General features: G+C 50.6%; 1 protein-coding gene across 2 annotated transcripts in view; it reads left to right on the top strand.

Annotated features, from left to right (window-relative positions):
• RBFOX3 (RNA binding fox-1 homolog 3) overlaps positions 1-20746 on the top strand; it is a 522015-nt gene that overhangs the window by 31630 nt on the left and 469639 nt on the right. The window lies entirely within an intron of this gene.

Here is a 20746-nt window from a genome sequence, read left to right as displayed (position 1 = left end):
CCCCTTCTCCTTCGGGTTTTCCAGGGAGGAGGTGGGTTGACAACCTGCTTCGGGAGCTGGAGCCAATTCTGAAACAAGTCAGCAATGATAAGCCACAGACGTGTGTGTGCTGGAAGTGGGATCTTCGTTGGCAAAGTGTGCGCCCGTCACCTTTGACTGTACTTGCAGAAACTTCTGTCGCTCATTCAAGGGAACTTGGCACTGGAAACACAAATGCTTTTCTTGTCCCCATGTATGTCATTAAAATGGCCTTTGAGTTTATTTCTTCAAGTTTGATGATAAATGTTTAAATAATCAAGCTTAGAGACATTTTTGGACATTGCTGCTTTTTCCTCTGGTGCATTTCCCCTGCCGCATTGAGTCTGCCCATGCATGTGAAGAATTGCTTCCTTTCTTCCATCTTCAGGGCCTCGTTGCTTCCCCTTGGAGGATGCCATTTGCCCTGTTCGTGGGCCTGACTCCCTCAGTGATCCTGCACCCCACCAGGTTCTCCAATGTGTTACTCACCCGCTACTTTTCAGTTTTAGCCAGAATTGTTGGAAATCTAGCTTTTGGAAAATTGTAGACCTTGGTCATTGGAAGATAGACATGTCCTCCACTAGCTCTCTCCATCTTCGTCAAAGCCAATATCACTTCTTGGGGTTTGAGTCTGAGGCTGGGATGGGGATCTGGAGCGTGAAGAGTCCAGAGTGAGACCTCCAAGCTGTGTGCTGTCTGTGTGCGAGCTCTACAGGCTTGAGTAATCCCCCTCCATCTTAGTCAAGTCTTTGGGGTCTGGGTTTTGGGGCTCTCAGGAACCCCATGTTTTAGATAGAAAGGTGGACAGCAGGAAACATCAAGCCATAGCCAGGTGCTGCAAGTGTCTGGGACCAGAGCTGTGGGCACCTGTATAAGTCAGAGTTCTCTGGAGAAACAGAACCAGTAGGCTCTCTCTATGCATCTCCATCTTCTCCATGATCTCCATCATTTCCATCTTCTCCATGGTCTCCATCTTCTCCATCATCTCCATGATCTCCATCGTCTCCATGATCTCCATGATCTCCATGATCTCCATCTTCTCCATAATCTCCATCTTCTCTATCATCTTCTTCATCATCTCTGCCTTCTCTATCATCTCCATCATCTCCATCTTCTTCATCATCTCCCACCTCTCCATCATCTCCATCATGTCCATTATCTCTAACCTCTCCATCGTCTCTATCTTCTTAATGATCTCCAACTTCTCCATCATTTCCACCTTCTCCATCATCTCCATCTTCTCCATCATCTCCATCTTCTTCATCATTTCCGTCTTCTTCATCATCTTCAACCCCTCCATCATCTCCATCAGGTCCATCATCTCCAACTTCTCCATCATCTCCATCTTCTCCATCATCTCCAACTTTTCCATCATCTCCATTTTCTCCATTATCTCCAACTTCTCCATGATCTCCACTTTCTCCATCATCTCCATCTTCTCCATGATTTTCATGAACTCCATCTTCTCCATCATCTCCGTGATCTCCAACTTCTCCATCATCTTCATCTTCTCTATCATCTCTATGATCTACATCTTCATCTTCTTCATCATCTCCATCTCCATCCCCATATCTCCATCTATCAAGAGATTTATTTTAAGGAATTTGTTCACATGATTACAAGTGACGGCAAGTCTGAAATTCCTAGGACAGGCAGGATTTGTGCTGCAGTCTTTAGGCAAGAATTTCTTCTTCTTTGGGAAGCCTGAGTTTCTGCTCTTCAGGCCTTCAGCTGACTGGTTGGGACCTATCCATCCACCTTCTGGAGGCTCGTCTCCTGTACTGAAGTTAGCTGATTGTAGATGTTCACCACAATGACCAAATATTATCTCAGCAACACCAAGATTCACATTGGACTGAATCCCTAGAGACTATGGCCTGGCCATGTGGACACAACACTGACCAGCACAGCATCCCTCCAAACTCCCAATAGGACTGGCGACTTTTGCTTGGAAGTTTGGTTTTGATCAGTGGTTTCAGCCTAACCGAGGGGGTGGGCTTGCTCCTATCACAGGAATACCATGAAATAATTTGCAGCCCTGTGGGGAGGGGCCAGACTAAAAATAGCATGTGTTGAGCCTAGGGCAAGATTTGCTCTGGCAGGCTGCCCCGGGCAAGGACTTAGCTCTTTCCCAGAAGTTGGAAGTGCCTTGACCCCGTGTTTAGTGCTAAGACAGAAGTGCCCTAGTTGTTCAATTTTTAGCCTCATTTAGAATAGCTTTTTCAAAGGGTGAGTGACAAGGACTTAAACGACTGTCTTCCTTCTTCTTCCTGTGCACTTCCCTCCAACCAATTTCTCTAAGCTGAAGTCTGACCTTGTCACTACTGTCTTCAAAACCCTTCAAAGGGCTTCCTGTGACTTTTGGAAGACGGAGCTCCTACCTATGGCATGAGGTCCATCCCCCAGCCCTGCCGGCTGGCTGCCCCTGCACCTCGACCCACTTCCGCTGTAGCTCTGTGGCCTCCCAGAGTCCTTAGCACCATGTCCTCCGTGGCCTCACGGCCCTGGAAAGCCACCCCTTTGTCTCCCTCACTCTTCCCCCCTCCCCCATGTATTCGTTCCTGCCCCTAACTCAAGAGCCCCCTTTTCCCCGTTGTATGCCCTCACAGCATTTCATAGCTGTCCTTGTCTGCAGGACATTCATGCTGTAATTCATAATTAATTGCTGGGTGCGCATTGAACCAGTACCCAGCAATTAATTATGGGTGCTGGTTAGATGAGGGGTTGTGGCCCCGGGGTTAGATCAGGGGCCTTTTCCTGTAAGATCAGGGGTTACGGGCCTCGGTGGCATGTTAGAATCACCTGGGGGGCTTCATAGCCCCCACACCCAGGCTGCCTTCAGAACCTAGCGGGTAGGCCCCAGGGCAGCAGTCATTTTGAAACTCCTCAGCTGGTTCCATTGTGCCCTCAAAGTTGGGAACCACTGTGTCACTCAAAGTGTGGCTCTCGGACCATCATGCAGGAGCTGGTTAAAGATGCAAACTCGGGCCTGGCCCAGACCTGCTGACTCAGAACCTGCCCTTCAATGAGATCCTCATGTGACTCGGGGGCATGTGACAGTTTGAGGAGGGCTCCGGGTACCACCTGCGAGGCTGGACCCTGGCCTGTCTCCGGCACCAGCGTGGACGTGGCTCACCATGCTCTCACTCATGAACCTGTGAAGCCTTTTTACTTTTTTAAAGTGAAAAGCAAGTTTATCAGGAAAGTAATAAAAGAATGACTACTCCATAGGCAGAGCGGCGGCATGGGCTACTCAGCGGAGTATACTGATAGTTACTTCTTGATTATATGCTAAACAAGGGGTGGATTATTCATGAGTTTTCTGGAAGAAGGGTAGGAATTTCCTGGACCTGAGGGTTCCTCCCCTTTTTAGACCATACAGGGTAACTTCCTGACGTTGCGATGGCATTTGTAAACGGTCATGGCGCTGGCGGGAGTGTCTCTTAGCAGTTAATCCATTATAATTAGTGCACAGTGAGCAGTGAGGGCGATTGGAGTTCACTTTGATAGCCATCTTGGTTTTGGTGGGTTTTGGCCGGCTTCTTGACCGCATCCTGTTTGAGCAGCTGGGACTTTGTGACCTGCATCTCATGACCTCCTGTCCTATCCTGTGACTAAGAATGCTTTAACCCCCAGGGAATGCAGTCCAGCAGGTCTCAGCCTCATTCTACCCAGCCCATGTTCAAGATGGAGTTGCTCTGGTTCAAATGCCGCTGATATATTTCCCCCCGCCGCTTTGACAAGCAGACCCTTAATCCTAAGGGTTGAGAGGGATGAAGATCCACCTTCTGTAACTTCTCTGTGAGGACTTTTTAGACAACCCCTCAGATTTCTCCTTTTGGATCCCTTTCTTGCTGACCTGCTCCCTTGAGGGTCAGCCCACCTTCTCCAGTGGGCAGCCCGCCCCTGGGGGCTTCGCACCCCTTCTTCATGGGTGGCGAAGCTGGAGTTTCTGTTTTTCTCCTCCCCGCCTGGTTTCCCACCTCCGCAGTTTAGTTTATTCCTAGAGAATGTTGTCCTGAGCCAGGGAGGAGAAGGAGGCATTGTCTTTCTCCAGCTGGTGAACATGCCCGCCTGGCTCTGCTTTGGGCACCCCCACCGCCGGGCAGATTCAAAAAGAATCCATCCAAGTAGGATGGAGATCGGAGGCAGGTGATACCAGGGGGAGGGGAGGGGACAGAACATTCCAGAGGAAGATGGCAAGGCGGAAATCATCACTTAGGCTTGACGGGGAGGTTTTTGAACACAGCTAGGCTTGAATCATCACATTGGAAAATCCCAGATGAGGTTCTCAGCAGCAATCATTCACATCAAGTGGCCGCAGCTGTAGGATGGAGAGGGCTTGTTAAAGGGACAGGTGCCTGTTCTTCCTGTGCTGGGGGAGCCAGGGTGAAAGCCTTGAAGGGCCTCTCTCCTTGCCTGGAGACCCTCTGCAGACCAGAGAGTGTCTCCAGGGCCATGGGCTCCTCAGCCTGGAAGCCCCTCCTCCAGGCTGCACGAGGTCCTGCAAGACTGAAAGGCCTCAAATCACGGCTGGAGACTGCATAGCCCAGAGGCCTCTCACAGGTGGGTGCGTCTGGACAGCGGGTGTGTGTGGGTGTGGTGCTGCGTGTGGCTCCGTCCGGAGCACGGTCTTGATGCCCAGCTCCTTCTGCCTTCGTTCACCACGGCCTTGGTCTTTCTCTCCTTTTCATCTGTCTCAGGCTTGGAGGAAGTATTTCTGGTGGCTCTGCTGGTGCGCTTTGTAGAGGGTGACTTCTAGAGTGGCTGGGCTTGGCTCTTGCCCCTCTGGGAATCTTCAGGAAGAGGGGACAGAAAGGAGAGGAAGTGCCTGAGGCACAAGCAGGAAAGGTGTCAGGTGCTGTAGGGGCAGGGCTGCCAGGCGTACCCAGGACACCCAGGTAAACTGGAACCTCAGATAAACAATAATCACTTAGTATGAGTGTGTCCCAAAGATTGCACGGGATATACTTATCCTATAATTTTTTTTTGTCTTCTCTCTGGAATTAGTGTTTTACTGGTTATGCTGTCTTATCTGCCACATCTGGCAAGCCTGCATGGGGTGAGGGTGGGTGGCGAATCTGGAAGGCACCTCAGGATGGCACCAATGGCCAGCCTCTGTGTCCCGGCAGCGTGGCCATTATTCTGGTCCTCAGAGCCCTAATGAGCAGCTGAGCTTCCCCAGGTCTTTGCTGTGAGACTATGAGCCACGGGAAACATGCACGTTTGCAAACTGCTGTAGGCTCAAGTAATCGGACAGGCTGGCTGCCCTCCCGCCTTTGTTAATAAATACTTAAGGCTGTGGTCCTCACCTGGGGCCACCTCCCAGGAAAGGGCCTGGCTCCCACTGCCTTCAGCTTGGCTCCCCTTCCCCCTCTCTTCCCCCACCCTGTTGAGAGGGCTGAAGGCCTTCAGGATCCACCTGGGAGGCCTGGTGGGCAGAGCTGGGTGGGAGGGGTGGGATCGGCCTCGGCTTCATCCATAGTGTGCATGGTGGGTGGGCACGTGCCGGGTGTTGGGCGCTGGGGCCACAGTGGGCTCCTGGACAGAGGGACCTTGCCTGAGGAGAAGCAATCCAGGTGCCCCAAGGACTGTGAGTTCAGGGATGGCTAAGCTGGGTGGCGGGGTGATGCTGCCCTAAAGACTCACTACCAGGGGCAGGGGAGTGCCCTGGTCTGGGCACCAAATGGACCATGGTCTGGGCAGCAGGTGTGTTGGGGGCTCTGTGTCAGGCTGCAGGGGGGCCTGAATCCCAGCCCAGTCCCCGCTGCCCTAATATTTGTGTGACCCTGGGCAAGTCAAACAGCCTCTTGATGCCTCAGTTTCCCCATGTGTAAGATGGGAGGAGTGATAACAACACCCACCTCTCAGGATGACCAAGAGGGTTAAATGAGAGAATACTTAGCACCAGGTCATGGTTTGCACTCGATGGCTCTCAGCAAATCGCGTTCTTCTGACAAAAGTCCTGAAGGTGAGGGGTTGGCAGTGAGAGAGGACGCTGGGGAGGTGAGTAGGCCACACCCGGGGGGCTCACAGGCACAGTCTTCTGCCCATTCTGTTGTCGCCACCACAGGCCTTTGGTGCCTCCTGTTGCCTACCCTGTTCCCTCCTTGAGGGATCCTTGGATGAGAGTCTACTCAAGGCGCAGGAAGAGGAAGCCAGAACCCCCACAGCAAGTTCACAAACATCCAGTCTTGACCGGCTCGGCTGTGTCCTGACCCACCACCCTTGCTTGGTGTGATGCAGCAAGATAACATGAGATCCTGCAGTGGAGATTCAAAGCTTAATTAAAACAGTAGATCACAAATATGAGACTCCAGGCTTAAGACAACCTGATCAAATTATCCTGGTATACTTCCATTTAAATCTGAATTCCTGTGGTGGAAGAGAGGGGTTGGGGGCTGGGGAGGGGGGACACCAAACCAGATGAAAAACACTTGCGACACTTTTATGGTGGGTCCCAGCCTCGAGGAAGACTCTGGGCTGACAATGGGGAGGAGATGACACCCCCAGACATAGGCAGAAGGCAGAGGGAGGGCCTGGTCATAGCCTGTCCTAGCCAAGCTCGACAGGGGCCAGGTCAGGGCTCTGCTCAGGGGTCAGTTGTACAGGAAGGACGATAATCTGCTGGTTCTAGGGCACGCTCTGCCATTTTCCTGATTTGGGGATATTTGGAAACCACAATGCTGACTTCTTTCAAGAACCCAGAGATGCTAGGGGACCCTGGGATTCCTTAAGAATCTTGAATGCCTGATGCCACCAGATTGTTAGTCCAAAGGGTAAAATTCCAGTAATGAGAAACATCCTTTTCAACGAGTTAAATGACAGCTAGGCCAGGGCCGGGGACGTGGAGCTGGCATTACAATAATTGCCTAATAGATTAACTTCATTGCAGCATTTTTGGCTTCACTCCTCCTCCCTGCCGCTCTGTTTTATAAAACATTCTTTGCTCCCAGGGCCCCTCCTCGTCCTCCAGTAAGAGTCTCTTATCTGTGATTTACAGGTTTCTTCATCCTTCCTGAGACATGACATTCTATTTTTTAAAAGCAACCCACAGCCATTGCAAGGCATGCAAAGCAGCCCAGCCCACAGGCCCACTCCTGGAAAGATGTGAGCCCTGCATCAGGAGTTCCTAGCCCTGGCCGATCCTCTGAGCCACCTGAGGGTTCATGAAAAGTACTGACGGTGGGCTCCACCCTAGAGTGTGGGGTCAGGGTCTTCAGGGATGGGGCCTGTAAGTGTCACTTTGGAAATGCTGTCCACATGACCCTGAGGGACAAGAGGGCTTGAGAGCTAGTGGCAGCCAACACTGTTGGTGGGAAACATTGCTCAGATACAGACAAGTTTTGAGACAAATGAAGGCAGGCCTGCTCAGAAGTTTTGGATGGCTGCTGTGCCAGTCAATAGGGGGAAGGTAGGAGCAACGTGGCTGTGATGTCTGTCTACCCATCTGTCCATCCATTCATCCTCCATATATTATCCATCTGCCCATGTATCATCCGCCTATAATCCATCTATCCATCATCCATTCATCTATAATCCATCTATTCATCATCTACCATCCATCTATTATCCATCTGTCCATCTACCATTCATCCATCCACCATCTATCCATAATCCACCTATCTGTCCATCCATAATCCATCTGTCCATTCCTTCTCTACAATCCATCTGCCCATTCACCATCCATCCATAATTCATCTGTTCATATAGCATCCATCCATCCACGCACCCATCATCCATCTATAATCTATCCGTCTATCTACCATACCTCTATTATCCATCTGTCCATCTACCATTCATCCATCTACCATCTATCCATAATCCACCTATCCATCCATCCATCCATAATCCATATGTCTGTCCATTCCTTCTCTACTATCTGCCCATCTACCATCCATCCATAATTCATCTGTTTATACACCATCCATCCATTATCCCTCATCCATCGATTTTCTATCTCTCCATCCATCCAAACACTCTTAGGTGTTGACCTTGGCCACCAGAATATCTTGCATCTGGTACAATGTTTGCAGCAGGGCCCCCTAAGTAACAGCAAATGGAATAAATGCAGGTTGGCAGATTAAAGAAGGAAATCTACTGACATATACCCAAAGGAATTGAAAACAAGGACACAGATACTTGTATGCCAATGTTCACTGCATCATTATTCACCACACAATAGTGAAACAGCCCAAATGTCCATCAACAGGTGAGTGGGCAAACAAAATGTAGTATATCCACACAGTGGAATAGTACGTAGCCATAGAAGGAAATGAAGCTGTGACACAGGTTACAGCATGGATGAACCCTAAAAACGGTGTGCTAAATGAAAGAAGCCAGGCACAAAAGGCCACACATTGCATGATTCTATTTATGTGAAATAACTGGAATACAAATCCATATGGACAGAGGGTAGATGAATGGTTGCGGGGAGTGGGGAGCTGTTGCTGAATGGGTATGGAGTTTCTGTTTGGGGTGATCGAAAAGTTCTGGAAGTGGATTATAGTCATAGGTGCACAACATTTGATATGTAATTAAGGCCACTGAATTGTACACTGAAAAATGGTTTGAAATGGCATGGTGTTTTGGTTTTTTTTTTGCTATAGATGTTTCCACAATGAAAAAATCCCCTAAAGTAAGAAGAAACCTACCTGAGAGGCTGGTGGGGGTATTCCTCAAAGTGGGTGGGTTGAGGAGAAGGCAGACTCCTAAGCATCTAGTGGGGAGGTAGCCCCCATCACCCCTCAGTACATCTTCACTGGAGCCGGAGCTCTGGGAGGTGGGGGTTGCGGGGGTCTCACTGACTCAGGTGCTTCCCACGGAGCAGGTCCTGGGGGTCTGGCCAGTTTGCCCCTGGTGGTGGTAAGTGGGACGCAGGAACCTGTCTTATGGGCCAACCAGTCGCCTTCACAGTGAAGGTTTTTTTAATTGGGGGCAGAGCTGGGAAATTAGCCTTTTTTCACTATACAGGGCATGGGGGTCTCTTGAGTCTTCCCAGGCTCTCGTGAGGAGGAATCACCTCTTTGGAATATATCGAGGGTGCTGTGGGTGGGTGGCCCCCAGTACGGGAGAAACGTTGAAGAAGGGGCATTACCCCCAGCTTTAGTCGTGGTGGGAGGCAGGGGAACCAGCAGAAGTTTGCTTTTTAGAGCCTACCAGTTGCATATCCCTTATCCGAAATGCTTGGGACCAGATGTATTTCAGAGTTTTGATTTTTTAAAATTTTGGAATATTTGCTTTATACTTACCAGTTGAGTGTCTCAAACCTAAAAATCCAAGAACCAAAATGCTCCAGTGAGCATTTGCTTTGAGCATCATGTCAGTGCTCAAAAAGTTTTGGATTTTGGAGCGTTTTGGATTTTCAGAGTTGAGATGCTCAGGCTGTGTGATAAAAGGAATCCGTTCTCTGTTCTCTCCACACATGGGCTTGCTTGTGGTATCGGTACTGGGTTTACGGCACAGTGTTGCTTAGTGGGGGCCTTGGGTGTTTGCTTCCAAGACCAGATAAAGTCTTTGTACTCTAGACTTTGTCGCCCCAGCTTGGGGGTTGGCAGGGGTGAGGGAAAGGTGAGCCCCCGCTCCTCCCAGCAGGCTATTGCTCTGGAAGATAAAAAGTACCCAGCGCAGGTACACGCAGTGTGACTGTCATTGGAGAGCGGGCACCCATGCTGTTCTAGAAGCATCCCAGAAGGCTTCCAGGAGACTTTACATTATTGATTTGGTCTACAAACCATCTCTTAATAGACAGTGCAGAGGTAAAGGTCAGGCAGGTTCTTTTATATGAATTTCAAATTGATTTTCAAATTCCTAATGTGTTGAATTGGAAGAAAAGAGGGTTTTCTTTATTGATTTGACTTGGCTAGCCCTGCCTTGGAGAGCCTGGAGATGGAGTCCCAGCAAGGACTCTGTTAACGATGGCCCTTCCCTGCCAGGAACTTGGCTTGTAACGTCTCAGTGAATCCTTACAACAGCCCTAAGAGGTAGGGACAAGGAGTCACCTTGTTTATTTATTTACTTATTCCCTTTATCTTTAGTTGACACATAATAGTTGTACATATTTATGGGATACAAAGGAATATTTTGATACCTATATACAATGTCTAATGATCAAATCAGGGAAACCTGTCATTTATGGCAACATGGATGAACCTGGAGGACATCATGTTAAATGAAATAAGCCAGGCATAGGAACGTAAATCCGGGCCGGGCATGGTGGCTCACGTCTGTAATCCCAGCACTTTGGAAGGCCAAGGCAGATCACTTAAGGTCAGGAATTCGAGATCAGCCTGGCCAACATGGCGAAACCCTGTCTCTACCAAAAAGTACAAAAATTAGCCAGGCGTAGTGGTGGGCGCCTGTAATCCCAGCTCCTTGGGAGGCTGACGCAATAGAATCACTTGAACCTGGGAGGCGGAGGTTGCAGTGAGCCGAGATCGCACCACTGCACTCCAGCCTGGACGACAGAGTGAGACCCTGTCTCAAAAAGAAAAGAAAAAGAAAAATAGCACATGTTCTCACTCATATGTGGGAGCTCAAAAGAGTTGAGCTCATAGAATCAGAGAGAGAGGATTTTGGGTATTGGAGGCTGGGAAGGAGAGCGGGAGGGAAAGATGGGGAGGAAGTTGGTTAACGGACATGAAATTGCAGCTAGATAGGAGTGAGTTCTTAGTTGCAGGGTGACTTCCGTTAACAAGAATTTATTGTAACCTCATTTTATAAAGAATAGAACAGAGGTGCAGACAAACTAGGTAATTTGCTTAAGAACAAGTGAAGCAAATTACTGGTGACTCTTGCCTTGCTGGATGGGGCTTCGACCTGTCCCATCAGGTGCCAGGGCCCAGCCATTGTAGCTGCCTCGTGTCCCCTCTGGGGCAATGCTCAGCTGAAGAATGTCCCATGGAACGAATGAACCACAGATACTGGTTATGAAGGGCAGCAAGCAAGGCTTCTGCCTCTGGGGTTGAGGGCAGGCACAGTGCCCTAGACCCACAGGCAGGTCAGCATCTTGGTTGGAGCGTCATGGGTTCCCGGGGACCCAGCACAGGCCCACCTCCACTGACTGATTCTGTCCATCGTCGAAAGAGTTTCCTCAAAGCATGGAAGAACTGGGGTTCTGGCGATTTGGCTTTAGGACCGGCTGTGGACCTCAGCTCTTCCCCTGTCCCCTGGCCCACCCCAGGATGCACAGCACATGGATGGATGCAGTGCTGGGCCGAAGCTGGTCCTCCCAGTTTTCCTGCATGCACCTGAGAGTCCCCCTGGAGCTGCAGGACTGTGGTGATGGAGGACGGAGCTACTGAGGAAGACTTTAGCTCTGGCTGCTTATAGTGGACGAGTGGAGACCCCAGGCCCAGCCTGGTGAGGCTTAAATAGGGACTATGGCAAGATGTGCTTACGCAAAGGGAGGGCTCATTCATCATTCGTAATTGGTTGAATAACAAATGAAAGCTGATTAACAAGCAGAAGAAACACAGAGGGAGGTCTCTAGAGATGTGCCGTAGGGCTCTATCGGCACCTTCTCCCTGCTCCTCGTGGTTGCTGATGTCTCAGATGGGGCGCAGGTGGCAGAGTTATTAAATCCGAGGATGATGGGGAGCTGGAAGGATTGGTGAGAGTGCTTCATAGACAGGCTTAGGATCTAAATATATCTCAACAGTCAGAATGGTGGGTTGAAGCTAGCAAAATACAATTGAGTAGAACCCAAAATACTTTACTGGGGTCCAAATAGCCAAGCTCTCCAAGCCTGTGATGGTGAGGCAGAGCTAGGTGGTTGCACGTATGACTTGGCACACTGTAGCGTGAGCCAGCAGTGTGACAGAGCTGCATCCAAAATGCACAGTGGTCTTGGGTTGCATTCATGGAAGTATTGTCTGCAGAAGAAAGGAGGAGACCCTGCTCTACCCTTTCTCAGATAAGGCACTGCCAGGGTCTTGTGTTAAGATCTTTATGCCCTACTTTAAAAGGACTTTGATTAATCAAGTAAGACTCCAAAATGAATTCTATAGCCAAAAAATAGATGTGCTAGGCTGGGCATGGTGGCTCACGCCTGTAACCCCAGCACTTTGGGAAGCCAAGGTGGGTAGATCACTTGAGGTCAGGGGTTCGAGACCAGCCTGACCAACATGGTGAAACCCCATCTCCACTAAAAATACAAAAAAATTAGTGGGTATCATAACGCATGCCTGTAATCTCAGCTACGTGGGAAGCTGAGGCCGGAGAATCGCTTGAACCTGGGAGGCAGAGGTTGCAGTGAGTTGAGATCGTGTCATTGCACTCAAGCCTGGATGATAGAGCAAATCTCTGTCTCAAAAAAAAAAAATAAGAAAAAAAAAAAAAAAAAAGAAAGAAAGAAAGAAAGAAAGAAAAAAGATGTCCTAAATGTATTGTTTACTTCTTAAGAAATATTTTCTATGATTATAGTAAATAGTTGCTCTTTGCAAAAAGTAGAGAAAGCACAGAAGAAGGTAGAGATGGGAACAAAAATCAACTATAACCTTCCTTTAATCTTCCCGCCCAGAGATAAGTACTTTAACATTTTGGTGTATTTCCTAGTACTCTGTTAAAAAAATATATTTTAAAATAAAATTAGAATGGTGTTTATATATAGTCTGTACCCCGTTTTTACTTAATATTGACAAGGTGAGCATCACTCTTTTTTTTTTTTTTGAGACAGAGTCTTGCTCTGTCGCCCAGGCTGGAGTGCAGTGGCATGATCTCGGCTCACTGCAACCTCTGCCTCCCGGGTTCAAGCAATTCTCCTGCCTCAGCCCCCTGAGTAGCTGGGACTACAGGCGTGCGCCACTCCGCCCGGCTAATTTTTGATTTTTCAGTAGAGACAGAGTTTCACCATATTGGCCAGGCTGGTCTCAAACTCCTGACCTCATGATCTGCCCGCCTCAGGGTCCTAAAGTGTTGGGATGACAGGCGTGAGCCACCAAGCATCCAGCACAACCACACGCCTCAGTGGCTGCTGACTAGTCCATGGTGTGGATGTCCCCAAAATTCATAATTTGTTTCCTCCTTCCTGTACTGTCGGCTGTTTGGGTTGTTTCCAGTTTTTTTCTGCGTTATAAATAATCCTGTGATTAACTTCCTTGTACATAAATCTTGGTCTGCGCCTCTGATTATTTCTGTAGGATCAATTCCTAGAAGTAGAATTCCTGGGTCAGGGAATATAAATGTTCTTAATGCTCCGGCACCGTTCTGCTAAGGCGTCCCCCGGGAAGGTTCGGCTTCTGTTAACATGTGCCCATCAGCTCCCACCAGCCAGCAAGGCCAGCTCGGCCATTATCCCTAGATGCCACCTTCGCCAAGGTAATGGGTGAGAATGTTGCCCGTTCAGGCAGGTTCCCACTATACCAGCTCATGGCTTTCTTCCCAGCATGATTAACGCCATTTTGGGTTTGCTGCTGTTGGGAACCTTGTCTGTTTCGTCTGGCCCAAAGTGCAGAGGGAAGGACTGTTCAGTGAATGAAAGGAAGTCAAATGGGAGCTGCCTGGCAAAAAGAACCTGATGGTTTAGGCCTAGGGGAGAGCAGGATGGCTCAGGGCAGAGCCAGAAGCCAGCTTGCCTGATTTAAATGCTGGTTCTTACCTTAGCTGTGTGACCTTGGGTAAGGTACTGAACCCAAAGAGGCTGCAGGTCCTCCATCTGTTTGGGGACTGAGTGTCACAGAGGGGAAGCAAAACCACGAAATGTGCAGAGTACTCAGCCTGGCATAGGGTGCGTAGCATAGTTAGTGCTCACTTAATGGGAGATATTTTTCTTAGAATCATTATTCTTGTTTCTTTTGTCTACATGAAGAATGCTTTCATGAATCATGAGAGAACTTCCCCAACTCCATCCTCTGGTTTGCCCCAAAAATATTTATTAAATTCCAACTTTGTGGGCGAAGAACATGTACCGCACAAGCAAACAGCAACAAGATGCCCTCAGAGCTAGACTCCCAGCCAGTAGGGGATTCAGGCAAGGCACTGAAGATGGATTGACTTAACTCCAAAGGAAAAAAAATGTGCCAAGAAAAAAGCAAAAGAAGACCTATTCTACTCCTCTAGCATGTGGAAAGGAAACTCATCTCACGAGTAGTCAAACCTGTATCAATGTCAACAATGTGACACCCCTTTTCCCAGATCGTTAGCAAAGGCTTAAAAAATGTTAACACACAATGCTGGGAAGGTTGTGGTGAAACAGGCAGTCCTTTAAATCATGCCATGAAATCCAATGTGCTGTAGGCCAGAGAGATAAACATGCTGAGAAGTGGCTGCCTTCATCTTCCCCATAACGGGGCTGCTGAGGGCAGTGGGGTGTAGGGATCCTGCCCTTTCCTTGCAGACAGAAGCGAGGCGTTTCATTTCCTGCCTCACCAGGCCGCTGTCTCTGAAGGGACAGTCTGATCAATAGATGAGTCAGCCTCTGGCTTGTTCATCCTCTTCCTTCTCATTGAACATTCCTTAGAGATTCTTGTGTGTGTGTGTGTTTTTTTTTTCCCCTTTAAGGACCCATTGGCTACCTGGCCCACATTTTAAAACATCTTTTTGTTGGTGGTTTTTGTGGGCTATTGATCCTGTTGGCTTGTTTTCTGAGATCTGCTTCATTTCAAATGTTCCTAAAGGGAACTTCAGGACAAACCAGGCCTTCTCGCTCCCCCCACCCGTTCTGCTGCTGCGCAGGGGCCAGGCGGAGGCAGTGGGCGAGTGCTGGCTGGCACAGGGCCTCATCTCCAGGTTTTCATCTGAGCTGTGATTTCCCTAGGCAGGTGGGAGGCAGGCGTCCAGCAGAGCCGTGCTCTGCAGAGGGGAAAAATCCCAGCACAGCTCTGTCGAGTCTTTCCTGCTGGATTCCTGGGGTGGGTACGAGCCCCTCACCTGGGCCCTGTGAACTCATTGATCATGTAATTGGGGTCCCTGCTCCTTTTATCCAGAGCTGGGAGAAGTCGTACGTGTCAGGCAGCAGGGTTCTGGCCCCTACCCCGATTCCCGTATCTCCAGCCGGGGCCGGGGCCCACCCTCCATGGACTTTCTCTGGCTCCCCCAGACACCGAAGCGGCAGCAGCAACAGCCCGGGTGGTGCTTCATGCTGAATGTGTATTTTCAGAAGCTGCGGGGGACGTCATGTGTATAAAATTAGCATTGCCTTGTTGGCCCCTTTCAGACTAATTCGGAGTGAAATGTTTTAGCAATGGTGGGCTGATTCTATCAGGAGGACAAGAACTAATTAAATTCCCTCTGACCATCAAGCAGTAAATTATTTATATCCAGACAGATGCAATCTAATCTCTAGCATCCAACGAAACCCAACATGCATGCTACTTGATTTTTCAAGGGGAGAGGAAGAAAAAAGACAAGGCTCAAGTACTCAAGAGAGGAGATAGACGGCGGAGAGAGCCACAGGACTCTGGCCTGAGAGGCACTCAGCTCCCTGTGTGGATGGGGAAGCCGCAGACTCGGTGAGGGCTCAGGACTTCCCATTCCTGGTTCCCAGTAGTCTCAGACGGCATGCTATTCCTTGCAATCAGGAATAAAGAAAAAAGGAGTCAACAAACCATTCTACAAGGCTTTATTTAACACAATCTCAGCTGTTTAGGGGGAGAATTCATTTCAGTAATGAATTTGCTCATGCATGTCACAGACTTACTGGTCTGCCCCTTTTGGTGGCCTTTGGTGGCTGCTGAGTGGCTGCCAGTTTGCATTTTGGAATGGAGTGATTAGCTTGTCCCCACGAGGTGAGCTGTGCGGGCCGCTGCCCATCTATTCTGGTGCCCATCCAGCAGTGGGACGCATGGCACTATGCATGGGAAGCCCAGTGTCCCTCCCCCGATGCCAGGGATGACATCTTTGCTGGGCATTCCTGCCCATCTCCACCAGACACAGGTGCGGACAGGAGGCTGGGCCTGCTTTGGGTCTAAGTCCCTACCCTCATGTGCCCCTCCCTTGGGGAGAGGTGAGGGCTGCCCTCAGGACGCTGGTTACTGCTCTGTGACTTGGGCTGGGATGAAGGGAGGGCTCCTTTTGCAGAGTTTGCTGTGAGGACACCAGCTTCAATGCCCAGCTGGGTGGTGCTTGCCTTGAGAGGTCTGCATGTCCTGGGCACTCACTGCTGTCGCTGACACACCAGGGTTTAGTGGTGATACCAGCTGATGGAAAGGTGCTGACCCAGTGGCCTCATGGAGCAGGGGGGTCAGCTTTATTCATGTTTCTCCGGAGTCTCCTGAGTTTGGCGACCCTTGCTCTCTGTCATCTGAATCTGCAGTGGTGGTCTCTGCTCACCCTTAATCCTTGGGGGTGTCTGGATCAGAGAAGGGTCTAGAATTAGGAGAGCCTGGGGAAGGGCTGACTGTCCAGTGTTTCTTCCTGGGAGCTGGGCTTGCCGGCCGCTCAGTCCTGGCAAGGCTGGGCTCTATCTCTGGCACCTCTGACACTCCCTTTGAACCCTTGGAGCACAGTGGTGAACTGAAGCCCCCAGGGGCATACATGGAAGTGATTTTTTTTAAATGGCAAAAGGACCCTTTGCAAAGCAGTCACCTTACTAAGTTCTAAGCATCTGTTCCAAATCTCTAAAGATTTTGAGACTCCTCTTTTGGACTTACTGTGGTGCAAGGTATATTTGTTTGAATTGTGGACACATCCTCCTTTGAGGGTGGAGCTGATTTTGGGAGAGGCCAGGTCCCCCCAGCTCTGTCTGTGTGTGGTCTTGGACAACTTGTTGAATCCCCGTGAGCTTCAGTTTCCCCAGCTGTGAAATGGGATCAAGCATCCTTCCTACCCCCTGGGGCAGCTGAGAAAAGGAGAGGACACAGGTGAAGTCCTCCGCATGCCACCCAGTGCCAGGCTGAAGCTTGGGAAGCCCCTGCAGCTGCGGCTCTCGGGCTGGCCGTGCTGTCATGGGTGGGGAAGTGGGTGCGGGCATCTGTGGATGAAGGAGACTGAACGGCGGCTTGCCGCCAGGAGTGTTCTGGCTGTGGTGAGGTGAGGTTGTCGTGACAGTGCTGGCTGACAGTCTTAGATTTGGGGAGTTGGTGCTGGAACGTAAGCCGCTGACCCTCATGGTCGCTGGAGTGCCTATTCCTTAATGTTCCTGGACACGCCATTTCCGGGTGGGCAGGAGCTGCTCATTACGTGCCCACCGTCCCAGTAAACATAAAAATGAAATTGCTGTTTCTTGAGTACCTGTTCTGGCTGGTCCTGGGGCTACAGTCAAGGAGAACTGGTTGCCCTCTCATGCCTTCCACCAGCAGGACAGGGAGGGCACCTCATTTGCAGTGGGATGGAGAATGAAGCATGAATACCTGCGTGAGTTCACTGCTCTGCAGTTTGCAAAGTAACTCTGTGTATGTGAGAGCTGGGCATTCTTAGGCTTTTGGGGTCTCCCTCGGCCTTTCTCTGTGCTTTGCCCTGGCTCAGTGACCACCCAGCAACCATTTCAGGCCAGTCACTTCTACACTCAGTCTTTTGGGGCTGGGATGGAGATTGATGGTGGGTGGGGGAGGCTGTTACTTTGTACCTGATTTTCTAGGAGTTGCTGAAGACGCAACAGGGGTGTCACAAGATCCATCCACCCCCCACCCACCCACCCACCCACCTATTCATCCACCTACCCATTCATTCATCCATCCACTCACCCACCCATCCTTCCACCCATCCGCTATACACCATCCACTCATCCACCCATCCTTCCACCCATCCACTATTCACCATCCACCCATCCATCCATCCACCCATTCATTCCCACCGACCATCCACCCACCATCTATTCATCCACTCACCCACCCACCCACCCATCCATCCACCTACCCCCCCTCCTTCCATCCACTATTCACCATCCACCCATCCGTCCATCCAACCATTCATTCACCCATTCATTCGCCACCCACCCACCCATCTGTCCATCTATTCATCCATCCACCCACCCACCCATCCTTCCACCCACCCACCCTCCTTCCATCCACTATTCACCATCCACCCATCCATCCATCCACCTACCCACCCTCCTTCCATCCACTATTCACCATCCACCCATCCATCCATCCACCCATTCACCCATTCATTCGCACCCACCCACCCATCTATTCATCCATCCACACACCCACCCATCATTCCACCCACCCACCCTCCTTCCATCCACTATTCACCATCCACCCATCCATCCATCCACCCATTCATTCACCCATTCATTCACCACCCACCCACCCATCTGTTCATCCATCCACCCACCCATCCATCCTCTCATCCATCCATGATTCACCATCCACCCATCTACCCATTCATTCACCCATTCATCCACCACCCACCCATCTATCTACCCACCCACCCAACCATCCACCCACCCACACACTCACCCATCCGTCCACCCACCATTCATCTATCTACCCATCCACCTATTCACCATCCACTATCCACCCATGCAAAATCCACCACCCACCATGCACTATCCATCAGTCACCATCCACCTACCCATCTACTATGCACCCATCCACCACCCACCACTTACCATCCACCCATTCACTCATCCATCCATCCATCCATCCATCCATCCAATCATCCATCCCATCCACCCATTCACTATCCACCATCCACCTCACCTACCACTCACCCATCCACCCGTCTACCAATTACCATCTACCACCCACTCACCACCCACCACCCACCATCAACCTGCCATTTGCCATCTACCCATACATCCATTCTATAAATAATTAGTAAACACTTGATGCATGCTAGCTATTACTTTAGACACCAGTAAGACAATCAAGGGAAAAAAAGACAGGCAATCCCCGCCCCTCCCATCCTCTGGAAGCTCTGTTCCAGTGAGAACAATTAATGTGCTAGAGGGTGAGGTCATCAGTGCTGCTGCCTGTGTAAGACTGGGGCTCCCAGGCCTGAGACCAGCCTGGCCAGTGCTCCCAGGTTCTCCTGGTGAGGACTCTCAGGAGTCCAGCTGCTGCCCCTCAGCTGAGCACCTGGCATGGACAATGCCTGGTAAATGCTTGCTATGTGAGGACACCTGCCCATGTTGAATCAACACAGCCTCTGGGCCGCAGGGGTCCTGCTCCTTAGCAAGCTGCCCCTCTGTGCCCTGCATGCTGGCCCTGCATACCCTGGCATGCCCCCCCACCCTTTGTCAATGTCCTTCTTGTGCAGCTGGCCTCGGTCCCTCCTGGTTCTCTCTCCCTCCTGCTCCCCGCAGGCCCACACAGCCTCTGCGCACTGTGGGTGGTGAGAATATGTGGTTAACAGGTTGACTAACCCAATCCCCGCAAGGCAGGGGAAGGCTGCTCCAGTAAATTTCCAAATGTGTCCGGGCTGACAATTTTGGTTTCCTCTCAAGCAGTGAGCTCATGGAGCCCGGCCGGGAGGGAAGTGTTCAGGGGCCCAAAGCCACTTTGGAGGGCTGTTCCTGACTGCGGTCTTGCCTCCCTCCTGGGCAGCTGGAAAGTGTGGGCCCTGGTGTTTCTGTTTTGGAAGATCCTCCCCATCTACCCGCACACTGGGACCCTCAGCCCTGCCCCTCAGCTGCCCCCAGCCAATCTCTGCTCCTGGACCCTCTGGACGGTTCCCTGCTTTCTGCCAGTCACCAGACACTGGGTTGGCTCTCATGCACACAGGGCAGGAGATCCTGGCTCTGACTCCCTCCGTGTTAGCAAATATTTTTCTGAACTCCAATTTTCCTTCCTGCTCCTGTGCCAGGCCCCTCAGAGCAAAGGCGGCCACCCAGGTAGACCCCCGGGCTGGGCCACGCGGCTCTCTCAGTTCCTCTGAGGGGATGTCTTTCCTGCTCCCAAACAGTGAACAAAACACAAATCCGCCTCCCCGTGACATCACAAGCTGGTCTGCGATGGACCCTGTGATGGTCTGAGTCTGTCCCTTCTCCCTGCTTCCTGGGTTTCCTCGGCTCAGAAAATAGCGGTTTCAGGCTGTTTTTTTTCTCCTCTTAGATTTGAGTGTTTGTAATTTTTCTTCAAGCTGAATCTCAATTTACTTGGGAGCTACTTATCTTCCCTCCAGGTCTCCTCTGTCTCCCCGGCGTCCCCTGCCCCAGCAAACAACCGCAGTGCCGCCCCCTGCGTCCTCGGCAGGTTTTGCTGGTGACCTGTCTGTTGTCTTCCAGATCATTAGCTTGGATATTAAACAAAATTGGGGCCTTGCAGTGGCCCTGGAGGCCTCCCACGAGACACCCCCGCCTGCCCGATATGCTGACATCTGCCGTTAGCCTTTGTTTATGGCTGTCCAACCTCCCTCAGCCTGTGCCTGTGTTTATAACAGAGCCAATCTAGTCCAATTTCACACAGAAAATGTCTTCAGACTCGTTTCTTCGGTCTCATCAACAGCCGCTAATTTGGTGGCACGTATGAAAATGGGCCGGTGATCCGTGGCTGTCACTTGATCATTGCTGCTCTTCCCCCCACCCACCACCGCCGGGCTCCCACGGCCCCACAGACGTGGTCTCTTCGGAATGTTCCGTAGTCTCAGAGGCTACGGCTGTGGGATAGGGGCTTAGCTGTGTGCAGACCGGACTCGGGTTTTCTCGGGGTTTGGAGGGCGGCCCTTGTTGGCTTCTCCATGGCTGGGTGGGTGGGTGGGCAGGGGGTGCGGACCAGATAGAGACTAAGAGTCCAGGGCCTCGGGCCATACTGCCTGGATTGGAATTCCAGGCTACCTGCTCATTCTCTGAGCAATTTCATTTCTCTTCTCTTCTCTTCTCTTCTCTTCTCTTCTCTTCTCTTCTCTT

Source organism: Piliocolobus tephrosceles, chromosome 16 (genome assembly GCF_002776525.5).
Source record: "Piliocolobus tephrosceles isolate RC106 chromosome 16, ASM277652v3, whole genome shotgun sequence".
NCBI classification, from domain to species: domain Eukaryota; kingdom Metazoa; phylum Chordata; class Mammalia; order Primates; family Cercopithecidae; genus Piliocolobus; species Piliocolobus tephrosceles.
Note: the sequence above shows the minus strand (reverse complement) of the source record. Positions and strands in the feature narration are given on the sequence as shown.